The sequence below is a fragment of the Bufo gargarizans genome, chromosome 2 (assembly GCF_014858855.1).
Source record: "Bufo gargarizans isolate SCDJY-AF-19 chromosome 2, ASM1485885v1, whole genome shotgun sequence".
Lineage (NCBI taxonomy): Eukaryota > Metazoa > Chordata > Amphibia > Anura > Bufonidae > Bufo > Bufo gargarizans.
In genome coordinates this window covers 185,481,913-185,496,554 of record NC_058081.1, presented here as the reverse complement: position 1 = coordinate 185,496,554, position 14,642 = coordinate 185,481,913, and positions in this window count along the sequence as shown.

Genomic DNA, 14,642 nt, shown 5'->3' with positions numbered 1-14,642 from the left:
TAGAACAGAAGAAAAATAAATGTAAAGCTTTGTGATGAAAGATTTAGTAAATCCTGTATAAACTTAATTTAAAGGGAATGTGTCAACACAAAATTACCTATTTTATAAATCATGTTTTTATATTTAACACATTTTTAAAGAATTTTTGGTATTTTTTTTATTTGCATGTCACTATTGTGAGGGATGAGACTCCATCTTTGTGTCTACAGCGGCCATTTTACATTGTATGACCTTTTTCTTGAAGTCGAGAGATCAGTAGTGTTGATCACGAATATTCGAATTGCGAATTTTAATCGCGAATATCGGCACTTCGAGAATTCGCGAATATTTCGAATTTCGCAAAATATATTCGTAAATGCGAATATTCGATTTTTGTGAAATACCAGTGCATGCGAATTTTTATGCGAAATTTTGTATGCGAATTTTATGCGAATTTTCGCAATCAAGAAAATAATGCCTGGAGATCATGAATTCGCGAATTCTCGAATATATGGCGAATATTCGCCCAAATATTCGCGAAATATCGCGAATTCGAATATTGCCCCTGCCGCTCATCACTAGAGATCAGTGACTTTTGTGTGTGTATGTCAGTATCTGCAGATAAGGGAAGAGGTAACTTAGCCCCCACCTTTTCTATTCTTGAGAAATGGAAACTGCTTGGTGTGCTTCCTCTATTCTGATAAATGTATGCCTCATTTTTGTATATTAAGTCTGCGGTTAACTGACATTTACACCTTCTGCTTCATAAGCATTTCCATATGTCCAGATGCTTCATGACTTTCATGTAAAGTACGTGGGTGTATAACCGGAACTGGCCCTAATGTGGCATAAGTATTTGCTTTCCATAAGTAATAAACTAATACTTGCTTAGATACAACCATGATGCCTGTGTCATTCAATTCTCCCGAGTACTCGTTACCTATTTGCCCTACTAATTGGGAACTCAGCAGAAATCAGAGTAGGGGTCTTTGCCCTGATACTATCTATATTGAAAAACAAAAAAAATGAAAATACTACAGTTTTCACATTGGCCATTATATACAATATGTTACCTTATTGACTTCAATGGGAGAATTTTCTAGGCATGCTCTGTAGAGAGGTCAGGAAGAAGCAAATAATCTGTGATATCACATATTGTGAAATGTGGATCCTGTGTTATCTACAGTGGTACTTGAAAGTCTGTGACCCCTTCAGAATTTGCTACATTTCTGCATAAATGTAACCTAAAGTTATGTGAGATTTTCATATAGGTCCTAAAGGTACTTAACTATATTAGGGATAGAGCTCAAAAGTAATAAAAAATAAACAAAAAAACTTTATTGAAATCACTGATTAAAATGTCAGTTTCAAATGGCTATCTGCCTCTTTCATATCAAACAGTAGGAGAACCACACATTCACCACACACTTTGAAATACCTTATTCCTTTCGGTGTAGGTTGGTGGTTTAGATTTATATAGTTCCCAGTTATATGAAGGCCAAGGGATATTCGGCACACCTGACCAATATGTAGCCACATGCATGCTTGCCCACTTCTGATCACCTGAGCTTGCTATATGCTCACTTAAAGAGAACCTTTCACTAGTTTAAAAACTAAAAACTAACTATATCTGTGGGCAGAGCGGCGCCCAGGGGTCCCCCTGCACTTACTAGTATGTCTGGGCGCCGCTCCGTTCGCCCGGTATAGGCTCCGGTGTCTGCAGCTCCCTCTGTTGTACTGGCCGGGAGTTTTTGTATTAGGGTTGTCCCTTGCTGCAGCGCTGGCCAATCGTAGCGCACAGAAGAGGTGTAATTATACACAGAATAATCGGGTTGTATGGGAAACAAGGGAACATGCTAGGAATAGAATAGAAGGGATGGAAAACAGAGATATACATAAATCTCCAATTTCCAAGAAGCAAAAATCCCCTCTTCACAGTTATTACAGAGAAACTCAGAACGTTTGTTTTTGGGTTGTTCAAAGACATCAAATCTCACCCAGATGGAATATAAGGCTCTGGATGCCCTGCAAAATGATTATCTATCGATTCACAATGATTTTGTGGCTGAGCTACTACAATTATTCTCCTTCGACCGTGACATCTACCACCAGCTCAGGGGTGTGCTAGGGGATTTGTTTTCTCACTAAACGTTAATGACTTGGGGTTATATTTCACATATGAAATCAGTGAAACCCATCTTACATTTCTGGACCTCTCCATAAGTATTAAGCGATCCAGAAAATTAGTCACCAAGATTTTCTGAAAATCCACAGCTACCAACTCCCTTCTACAATGGGATAGTGGACATCCAATCCGAATCAAATGCGGCATTTCCAAGGGCCAATATTTAAGGGCCCAACGAAGTTGCCCTGAATGAACAGACTTTAGGATGGCGGTAAGTGATCTCCAAAGAAGGTTTACGCAAAGAGGCTATCCTCTGTACCCCCTCAAGAGGGCATACCAGCATGTAGCTGGTTGCAATAGGGAGAGTTTACTGTACCCCAAGAAGAGAGACACTGAAGATGAGCAAATGAGAATCATTGGAACATTTTATCTTGCACATAAAAGGTATCTATTTAGTTAAAAGATCCTAAAAGTAGATAAAGATAACCAAATCATACAAATGAGTCAAAAATATTAGACTCTTTATTGTCTGGAGCTTTCAACAAATGGGTTGACTATTAGGTATAAGTGGGCATCCAGTTTATTTAACCCTTTCCTAACCAGTGCCATATTGGCATTGGCCAGGACTTTAAAGATGACGCCCAGAAGTTTCTGGACAGTCCGTAAAATTGGTGACTTTTTTCCTGTGTCCGTGAAAAAAAAAAGTTTTTTTAAAGGCTAGTGGTACTTTACATTATTTTGGCTGTAATTCTCATCATTTTACAGCTCACAGTAAATGCTAGTAATGAGGTCTTATCAATATATGGAGCTATAGACATTTATTACTTATAATCTTTATCATTCATTGTGATTTTCCAATTTGTCCATAAAAAATGTTGTCTATGATTTTGGGATAGGTTGGGTAGAAAAAAGAAAAATTCTAGTTAGCAACCCTGCCCGTGGCTAATGTTTTTTAACCCTTCAGATGCCATGGTCAAACGTGGCTATGGCATCTGGATGTGCAAAAACCTGGAAGCACTCTGGCTCCCCATGATAAATGAATCGGCTCCTATGTGCTCCAGCTCCTTCAGAATGAAGTAAAGCTGCCACACATTACAGTGTATATTATTCATACAATCCAATGATAATGCATTGGAGTGTATGATAGAAGCAATCTAATGATTGGGTGTTATAATTCCCTATGGGAACGATAAAAAAAAGTCTTTAAAAATAAAAATATATATAAAAATTAATTTATGCAAATACAAATATGCAAACAATAAAAAAGTGCACATCATAGGCACCCCCTCGTGGAAAACACCCATACTATTAAACTATAAAACTATTGTTCCCATATAGTAAATGATAAAACAGAAAAAAAAAATCAAAATGGCCGATTCATCGTTTTTTGGTAGCTTCACCTCCCACAAATAAATTTTGTTTAAAGTTTTTTTTCCAATTTCACCCCATTTCAAAAACATTTTCCATCTCCCACTACATCATATGCAATATTAAATAGTGGAATTACAAAGTGCAACTTGTCCTGCAAAAAATAAGCCCTCATACACCTTTGAATGAAAAAATTAAAAAAAGCTATGGCCCCGGAAGGGCAGGGAGTGAAAAACAAAAACTCCAAAATAAAAAACCCTCGGGGGCTGAAAAGGCTAAAGAAAACGGATCTGTCAAAGCTGTCAATCACTGATAGGACCATCTCCTTGACTTCAAAGCCCATAATGAACAGGAATTTGAAATGAAATAAAAAGTTTTACTGAATCTTTTCCCATAAAAAGTATATATGAATCTACTCAGCTCCTCCTGCTTTATAATATGCTGCTTGCATTTTTGCAGTGACAGGTTCCCTTTTAAAAGGAAAGTTGAAGTGAGGTTTAGTTAACAAAGCATGTTAGGGTACCCGTATATGTAGTATTAGTGGGCTGTGCAGCCAAAAAAGTGTGGTATTGATATTGCTCTTCTAGTGTTAGTTTATTTAAGCAAGTACTCCCATCCTATATTGTTATGGTGTATCGCCAAATTATGTCATAACATTTTGATACATAGGGGTTGGACCTTCTAATCTCCCTTACATCTTTACATGTGTCTTTGTGATGAATCTCTCAAGGAAAGAAAACAATCTTGCTAGCGCCAACTTGTGGAAATAGCTCCCTATGAGTCAAAATCCGACTTTTTAACAAGCTGTTTCAGAATGCTTGCCCCTCATCAGTATGGAGTACGATTATGACTGGCCGAGTGGGATGCCTTGGATGTAGCTTATTCATAGGTAGAGTAAGTGTGTGGAGCTCTAATATAGTTTCGCTGGGCAGAAGTATCACTGTGCTGGGGAAATTATTGAAGGAGTTGCAGCACTTTGCTATTAATCCCATCCACTATATCATTAATAAATAATGGAGGACCCAGCACTGAACCTTGGGGTGCACCACTTATAACCCGGGACGATTCTAAATAGAACTTATTGACCACAATTCTCTGGACATGGTCCTTCAGCCAGTTTTCAATCCAATTACAAACTATACTTTCCAAGCCTATAGACCTTATTTTACCTATTAAACATCTATGAGGGACAGTATCAAAAGCCTTTGCAAAATCCAGAAACACTACATCCACAACCGCCCCTCTGTGAGGGCTTCTCCTACTCATAAAAACAAATCAAGTTAGTCTGACAACTTCTGTCCTTGGTAAACCCATGTTGATTATCACTTATATTATTATTTACAGTCACATACTCCTGTATATAGTCCTTTAAGTGTCCTTCAAACATTTTTCCCACAACAGAAGTTAAACTAACTGGTCTATAATTACATGTAGAAGACCTAGATCCCCTTTTTAATATGGGCACCACATTTACCTTGCGCCAGTTACTTGGCACTGTACCACTACCTAAAGAATGATAAAAAATTTCAAAAAAGGGCACAGCAATGACTGAACTGAGCTCTTTAAGAACTCTTGAGTGTAATCCATCTGGACCAAGAGCCATGTTCACATTTACCTTATTTAACATAGCTTGGACCAGGTCTACAGTTAGCCAGTTGAGTATATTAATGGATGTATTAAAAGCCTTGGCACCACTGATATCAGCTCCTTTCTCTTCTTTTGTATATACAGAGCTAAAAAAAAAATCAATTAAGTAACTCTGCCTTTTCTTTATTTTCAATGATTATCCCTCCTTTACCATTGTTTAGGGGACCTACCTGCTTTGACCTTGGTTATTTGGAATTTGTTTTGCCACCTGCTGTTTGTTTTGTATTTTTGTAGATTTTACCTTCTTTTTACAGATATTATTAAACCCTTTGTAAACTTCAAAGGCTACAGCTGACTCCTCAGATTTGTATTTTTAATTGCACTTTTATATCATTTATTGTGTTTTTTACAGTAGGTGTAAGCCATGAGGTTTAATATTAGCTGTTTATACTTGTTACATTTATCCTCAGTATTATTATGTGACAGTATCTTATCCCAGTCTATGCCCTGAAATTCTGCCCTCAACCTGGGAAAATAGGCCATTTTAAATTCAATATTTTTGATCTAGCAGCCAGTTTTCTAGCAGCCACCCGGCGGCTCCCAGCACGAGCGGACGCCATGTTTTTTTTTTTATATTTAAATATTTTATTAATTATAATACAAAAAATACAGGTCAATACAACATTTATAATACTATAAAATCCACAAGTCCGTCGATTCCAACCCTGAGCATACTCGGCAATAATTACATAAACACAAATGCCCATAACCATATGAGTATTGAAAATCGAATGGAGATCCCGCCCTCTGGGGGAGAAGGCCAGAATCCCCCAGCATCCGTCATTTAATGCCTGAGGGACCTGCCATCCCCCAGCATCTCTGCAGATTCTACAATACTCCAGAACAACTGCACATTCTTTGCCGATACAGACAAGTAGAAAAGACCGGACTAATGAGATCTTCCCCATCCCACCCCCCAAACCCCCCACCTTGCAGGGAAAAAAAAAAAAAGGGGAAAAAAATAATAATTCCTAATTAATTATCCGTGTCCCAATCTTCCCACAGCTGACTCCACTTTGCGCAGGATCCTCTTTGTTTGTACAGAATCCTCTCATAGTTTCTCACTTTCTCAACCAAACCCAGCCAATTACTGCAGTCTGGAGTAGAAGAGCAAAACCATGATCTGGAAATGAGAAGCCTAGCCAAAAACATCACCTTGATCAACAAACAGCGTTTTATAGGCTGGTAATCAACCTCCGATAGGTCTCCCAGGACCCATATCCTGGGAGACAAAGGAACCACAATACCGAGTTTACGAGCCAGATTGGATTGGACCAGTCTCCAATAGCTGCTCACCATTGGGCAGTCCCAAAACAGATGTAAGTGATCTGCCTCGGAGTCACCACAGCGTGGGCAGTCAGAGGAGGCTCTGAGTCCCCTCCTATATAACCATACAGGTGTCACATAAATTGTATGCATAATATTAAATTGTACAACCGTGTGATTAAAATTATGCGAAACCAACTTTAAACTTTCCCCTATATTCTCCCAATTTGGAGGGCCCACCTCTGAAAGTAAAGAAGACCAGGATTTCTGTCCTGGAGAGAGAACATCTAAAAAAAATTTCTTCATTAAGTGACTATAACAATGTGATATTTTAATTCTCGTGACAGTTTTCTTGCAAATTAAATCGTGTAAAAATTCAGGAGTATCTATAATAAAAACGTGGCTATTCGTAGTGCTAGAAAGTGCTAACCTCAATTGAAAGTATGCATACCAAGCCATCTCACCTAAATTTGCCCTTTGCTTTAGTTCCTTAAGGGGCAGGATTTGTCCACCACTAACCACTTGATGTAAATACTGGACATTTTTGGTCCTCCAGTACTGGCTACAGCTCAAATCTCTCAGGTTCATAAGCTTTGAATTATGCCACAATGGGGTGCAAACGAGTGATGCCTTGACTCCGCACCAACTCCTTATGGCCGCCCAAGTCTTTATAGCCATTCTGCAGAAAAGTGTATAACCACCCAGTGTATTTAATAAGTAGTCAGATTCCAATACGGTAAAAAAATCCGAAAAACCTGAATCCTTCACCACTCTGCTGCAGAAATGGCTATTTTCCCAATCATTAAAAAGGCAGAGTTGGGAGGCCACAAAGTAGCCCTTAAAATAGGGGAGGTTAAGACCTCCCCGATTATAGGGCATAGAAAAATAAAGTGCCTTCAGTCTCACGCGCTTCCTCCCCCATAATAAGTCATTAAGCATCCGCTCTATCAATCTAAAGTATTTATCTGCAATCCAAACAGGCGAGTTACGCAGGACGTAAAGAACCTGGGGAAGCACTACCATTTTTATTAAGGAAATTCTGTCCGCTCTTGCAAGCAGAATTTTTTGCCATATCTTAATTTTAGCCCTCGGTTTTATCAGCAAGGGGATCAGATTGAGTTGTAAATATTCCTGTGGTTTAGCAGAAACTGTTATCCCCAGGTACTTTATTGAGTCCGAGATCGTTAACTGGTTATCCCATTCGCCCCGCAACTCGTCTATAGGGAGAAGAACGGTCTTGTCCCAGTTGATCTCCAGACCAGATGGATCGGAAAAGAGACCAACCAGGTCCATTATACGAGGGAGAGTGGTATCTGTTTGGTGAATAAAGACCAGGATATCGTCTGTATAAAGGGATACACGATCGTGCTTCCCCATTATACCAAAGCCGACCACCTTCGGATCCTGCCTTATACTAGCCGCTAGGGGTTCAATGTAAATGTTAAATAAAAGGGGGGAGAGGGGACAGCCTTGACGGGTACCTCTTTCTAGAGCGAAGCTCTCTGTCGTCATATCATTGATCCTAATCCTAGCCACTGGAGAGTTATATAATAGCTGAACCATCGCCATAAATCTTGGGCCAAAGCCCATTTTTTTCATCACCTCCCAGAGGAAAGTCCACTCCACCCTGTCGAAGGCTTTAGTAGCGTCCAACGACAGGATGGAGCGAGTACCACACTCCGGGGACTGAATATTCATAAATAGCCTATGGAGATTATGCTGGGTGCCTCTTTTTGGCATAAAGCCATTTTGATCTGGATGAATGATAGTAGATATTACCCGCGAAAGCCTCCTTGCCAAAACTTTTGATAGTAACTTAACATCAGTATTTAATAAGGAGATTGGCCTGTAGGAGCTCAATTCTGCCGGGTCTTTATCCTTTTTTGGAATTAAAACAATGAGAGCCTCCATCATAGAGCATGGTAGTCCCCCTCCCTTTAATGCTTGAGTAAAAACCTCTAGCATCTGAGGGAGAGTCACTTCACTGTACTTACGATAAACCTCATATGGAAGGCCATCCAGTCCTGGCGATGAGTTCCCCGAGATAGACCCCAGGGCCTCCTGCAGCTCCGAGAGAGACAACTCCTCTTCCAGACATTCTATTTGAGCTTTATTTAAAGTAGAGAGAGGAATTTTCTCCAAGAACCGCATCGCCAGTTCGGATGACAAACCAGGAGAGGATCTATATATCTGAGTAAAGTATTGTAAAAAAGTATCTCTCACTCCTTCTAAATCTGTTATAATTACCCCCTCTGTGTTACGAATCAAAGTAATGGATTGTTTTTTCTTATCTTGTTGTGTAATGATTCTGGCTAAAAGCTTACCAGGGCGTCCAGACTCTGAAAAATATTTAATCCCCTTAAAAAATACTCTATGGTTTGCTTTCTCAGTTACATATTTCTCCAGAGAACCGCTGGCCTTCTGAAACTCTTCCCTGTTGTACTCAGTGGGTTGACTGATAAATCGCTCAGTTGTAAGTGCGACAGTCTTGACCAGTTCCTCCTCTTTTTTCCTAAATGTTCTCTTTACTGCCGAGATCTCACTTATAAAAAACCCCCTCAGGTATGCTTTCAAGGAGTCCCACACTATATTAATGTTAGCAGAGGGTAGATTCACCTCCAAAAAGGAGGATATCAGTATCCTGATGGACTGTGGATTGTCCAGAATAGTGAGCCAGTATGGATTCAACTTGAATCCCAACCCCCCACCATCCTTATTCTCCCCAGTGCGAACCTCAATTAGTACGGGTGAATGGTCCGAGACTGTTCTTACTCCATATCTTATCTTCCGAATGTTGCTCAGATTGCTCTCATTAGTGAATGCTAGATCAATCCTGGACATTGCTCTGCCACTCCTACTAACACAGGAGTATACTCTCTTTCCTCCGCCCAGATGTTCCCATATATCCACCACTCCTACCTCCAAGCAGAACTGGGGCAGCGGCGAATTACAAAGGTTCCTTCCCCGTGCTACATCTGATCTAAATCTGTCTTTTTTGGGGTCCATAACCGCATTAAAATCCCCCATCAGGATTAACCGACATTCTGGTCTCTGTTCAAAAAAAAGCGTTAACTGGATCAGTGGGTACATTGAAAATGGCGGGGGTATATAAAAAAAAGCGAGAATGTAACTGTAGCCATACAGCTTACCATGCAAAAAAATAAATCTGCCCTGATCATCTATATGGGATTTTATAAGGATGAAATCTACAGAGTTATGAATCAGAACTGAGACACCCCTAGAAGAGCCGCTAAAAGTGGAATGATAGGATTGAGCGTTCCATCCCGTTGTCAAGCGGGACAAGGTTTCCTTAGTAAGGTGAGTTTCTACTATGCAGATAATTGCTGGGAGATATCTTTTTAATGCATCCATAATAGCTTGCCTTTTTACCCTTTCCCCGAGCCCTCTGACATTCCAGGATACAATTCTAGTGGACATCAATCATAAAAAAGAAAAAAAAAAAACGTTCCTGCAAGGTGGGTTCCCTCCCGCCCCTATCCTCCCACCCCCCCTCTCTATTGGTCCGCCCGATCTCGTCGGCGAACCTCTAACTTCCAGCCGTTCTCCCCATCCTGGCCCCGTCTCCCATCCATCCCTTCAATTATAGTAATAGACAGATTTAAATATCCCTTTGCTCCATCCAATCTAAAGCTTGTTGTGGTGTCTCAAAAAAAAAAAGAAGTCCCACTATGGATCACTCTTAGTTTCGCTGGATACTGTAAAGAATATTTAATCTCCTTAGCCGCCAAGCGTTTCTTTATCTCCATAAACTTTCTTCTTTTTTCCTGAGTCTGCCGCGCAAAATCAGGAAAGAAGAGCAATTTAGTACCCTGATGTTCAATGGGTGTACATTCTCTTGCTCTTCTCAGTATCATATCTCTGTCTGCGGACAGTAATAGCTTCATTAAAATTGCACGCGGCGGCCGCCCTGGGGTGGGTTTCCCTCCTGGGATTCGATGGGCTCTTTCTATTTGAAACATGGAGGAAAAATTATCGCTGCCAAGGTTGTGCATGACCACCTCTTTGAGTTGTGCCTCCAAGAGTCGGCCTTCAACTCCTTCTGGGAAACCAATTATGCGTACATTGTTTCGCCTAGACCTATTTTCCAGGTCCTCTAACTTATTTTGTAGAGCTAGATTTTCTGTAGTAAGAAGGAGAAGTTTAGATTTTATCATGTCCATGTCGGTTTGCAGAAGGTCGACTGTTTTTTTCCACATTGAGGACTCGGTCACGGATTTTTAACAAATCTTCTCTTATTAGAGAAATATCACTCTGTACCGACCCCAATTGAGTGGACATCCCTTGCACTAGAATGCCGTTATTTTCCACAGCGCCAAGGATTCTATCCAGAACAGATGGATCGCATTCAGTTTGCATTTGTGCAGAGAGACCTTCCTCTCCTGCCTCCGGATCCACCACCCCTGATCCATCCTCAGAGGGGTCAGCAATTTGGGGAGTTTTAGCAAATTTCCTCAAATTAGCAGAGGGTTTAATTTTAGCTGGATTCTTTTCGTTTAAGAAAGGTGATTTCAAGAACTTATCGATTTTGTTCTCTGGAGTCTTAACCCCCAGTTTAGTTACAGTGGAGTCAACAGACCGTCGCTTAGGGGACATTCTTTTCCCTTCTTCCTGTTCCTCTATTTTGCCCTTTATATCACCGTTTGCTTTTTTTTTTTCCCCCTTTCTGTTCTTCCTCCTTTTAGCCCCACCCTCTCTTGTTTTCTTCTCCCTTTTTTTTTCTCTCCTTTCCTTCCCCTTTTCCTTTTTCTTTTTCCCTTTCTCTTTTTTTTTCTTTCTCCTTCTCTCTTTCTTTCCCCCCTCTTCCCTTCCTTCTTCCTCTTTCCCCTTCGCCAGACGCCAAAAAAAAATAAAAAAAAAATAAAAAATTACATAAGAAAACAGAAGTGTATCTCCTCAGTGAGCAGTGCAGCAGTACAAAGCAGCAGGGAAGCCGGCAATCAGCACAAAAAAAAAGAGAACAAAACATATGGAGAAGAAAGAGGCAGTCAATAAGCTAATCTCACGTGTCCAGAAGAAACTCAATCCTGGTGCGCACTACAGCCGTGTCAGAAATTAAAGTTGTACAAGAAGACAGCGTCCTCCCTAATCCCCAGGGCAGCAAACAGTCCAGACGTCAGGCCGTCGCACACCGATGAAGGGAGGGCTGCAGGGAGATCCACGCGGCGACCGAGTCCAGGGGAGGGAAGGAGAGCAAAGCAGGCAGCGGAGAGAGAGGTTAGGAGGACCCCCAAGCAGGATCAGAGGCAGAGACGCGGCACCCAACAACCGCGGCCGCAAGAACAGCCGAAAGCCGTCCAGCATCCAGCAGCATGGGACAGAGCAGGAGACCCAGCAGGCAGGCCAGCGCAGCGCCGCGGCTCAAGGCATCAGCTGTTCGGCGTCAGCGCAGCGCAGCTGTTCGGATGGAGCCGGGAGCTCGGACGGAGGAGGCCAGCGAGAGGGGAGAACGAGACGTGGCGTGTTCACGTCATCACGCCGCTCCACCAGCCTGTTTAAAGACACATGTACGCCATGTTTAAAGACACATGTACGGCTGAGGTCGTGAAGGGGTTAAAAAATAAAAAACCTCCAGACTACCAAAAAAGCCATCTTATCAACAAAAATGGCAGTATAAAAATAAACAAACATCTATGTTCTATGCTTCAGATTTCCCATAGATTCAGCTAATATCTGTAGCTGGCATTTTTACCATAAAAAGTACCAAAAAACACTGCTACAAAAAAGGGATCCTAGCAGTAGAACCTTCTGATGCGTATGTCTTAATCCTAGTGATATGTCATAACTCCTTTAAATTGCATCCATATGAGTTCTCTAGATGTAATACAGTATTCATATGTAGGCAGCAACCAACAAATACTACAAGGACAAGAGAATTGACCTATTCTAAATCCATAGTTACTAATAAGGATTTGTCCCCACCCCCTCCCCCATTTGCACTATTACTCTTCTACAAAAAAATTGTATAGTGTTTCTGTTGGAATTCTTTCTCATTCATTCAGAACAGCATTTGTGAGGTCAGAGGTCAGCATTTGTGCCAATAAAAATGCATTCTTGATCCCCAGAATTCTTCTAGTTAGCAATTGTGGCGGAACCCGCCTCGCCACTGGGCATTGGAGAGGCCTGGCTGGCCGCCTCCTACCTGCTGACTATGGCCCCTGGTGATTTGGTACGTTTGAATGCAATATTTGGGCATGTGCTATTTTATATTGCTGCTACTGGCCCTTTAATGGCCATCCGGGGACATGTCTGACTTTTAGGAACAATGCCCCTTTAAGACTGTGTAGCAGATTGCATTCAGGCTGTCTTAAATACTATGCATGTTATTATGTGTTCGGTTGAATTGTATATGTGTATTCCAGGGTTCAAGTTAGTCCATTACGTTTGATAATTGTATTTTGTGGATTGCGTCTGAGACAATGCTATTGTGTTGGTAATTACGTCTCAGACAATGCTCATTGTGTTTTGTTTATTGCGTTACAGACAGAGGGGAGGGGATTTTGTGTACAATTGCTGGGAAGGTTTAAACACTGTAGATACATATGATTGGCTGTGGGTGGTACCTTGCTGGAAGATGTGTATAAATCAATGCTTGTGTTAAAATAAAGGGAGTTCCTGTTTGTACCCTCAAGGTGAAGTGTCGTCTCATTCTTGGGGGAGGATTTATTGCATGCTGTCCCAGTTTGACTGCTAGGAGTGAAAACCTATTCGTATGGTTCCTATTCAACTGCCTACAGCATTCATTGCTGGGAGAGGATTTATATGCTGGTTCGGTGATTGTGGTGTCTGCCAAAGTGCTTGGAAGCCTCAGGAAAACGCTAGGCGCATCCGTAAACGGAGGTACTCAGTCGGGGTGCCATGTGATCCGTTACATTGGTGGCAAGCAGTGGGATGGCGTCCTGGTGTGAGAGGAACAACACCCTGGAGACACAGGAATTATTATGGAGCGGCATAGAACCAGCGAGTCCCTGGACGACGCTCGAGGTAGAAAAGGAATGTAACCGGAGGTTACAGAACCTCTTGGCACCACTGGTCAAGCCAATAGGAGAGGCAACCAGGTTGGACTGCAGAGAGAGCGCCCGACAAGAGATGTGGGAAGAAACCCTAGAAGGTGTCCAGCATTGGCGAGGTGAGCGTCTTCCCAGCAAGGAGCAGCGGTTACAAGCCAGAGTGGCCCTACGGATACCTATGCTGGGAGAACAGGCCCAGGAGGAATTGGTGAGGCAACTTAATTCACTGGCATGGAGGGAACTGGGTCTCGATGATGCATACCAAGCGCTACGTTGGTACGCGGTTCAGCGGGTTCCCGGAATGGCCAAATTTGACAAACCCGAGGGCATGGATTATAATGGCCCTGGCTTATTATGGGGGGCCTTTGCAGAACCGGAATTTGGGAGTGCGGCAGAGTCACGGCTTTGGGACATTTGTGACTACAGAGAGGCCGTGCTGGATCTCCCTATGGCCGAAGACCTAAGGCCAGACCTGATTGAACTGGCTGTCCAGGAATGGGAACTGGAGCAGGATTACCAGCACCTGTTCAGCTCCAGTCAGTCACCCAATACCCAGCAAGTACCACCAGAGCAATGGAAGATCGAACGGAATTATGCGGACTTATATAATCAAGTGACACCGCCTGTCTCTAACCTGATGGGGCTTATGGACTGTACACCATTGGGAGCGGTGAGTTTCATTCCCCCTCCCCAACAACTAAGTCCGTCATCAGGAGACCTGCATTCGGTACCTCCTACTCCCCAACCAGCCCCAGAAATGAGGGACCTTATCGACTGGTCCTGGGAAGACCCACAGATGGCAGGTGGAGATGGGACCGAGATCTCTCTACCGGCCCTACAGAGATACTGGGCAGCCGGCCCAGATCTCCAACTCCAGCAGCAGTACCAGGAGGAGGAGGTAAGCAACCCCTCCCCTCCACAGCCAACTCCAAACCAGGTACTGGGGTCAGTAGAGGAGTCGTTAGCCCCCTCTGGCCCCCTCCCAGCAGAAGAGCTGGCATCTGGGCAGAGCGCCGCTGGCCTCTGCCCTACTTGTCCCCTTACTACCCAGCAGGACTGTACTCCAGTCCCTCCAGCAGAAGAGCTGGCATCAGGGCAGAGAGCCGCTAGCCTCTGCTCCACCGACCCCCTTGTTACAGGGCTGGCTTGTACCCCCCTCGCCCCAGCAGAAGTGCTGGCATCAGTGCAGAACACCGCTGGCCGCTGTTCCCCAAGTAGCCCCAGCAGTT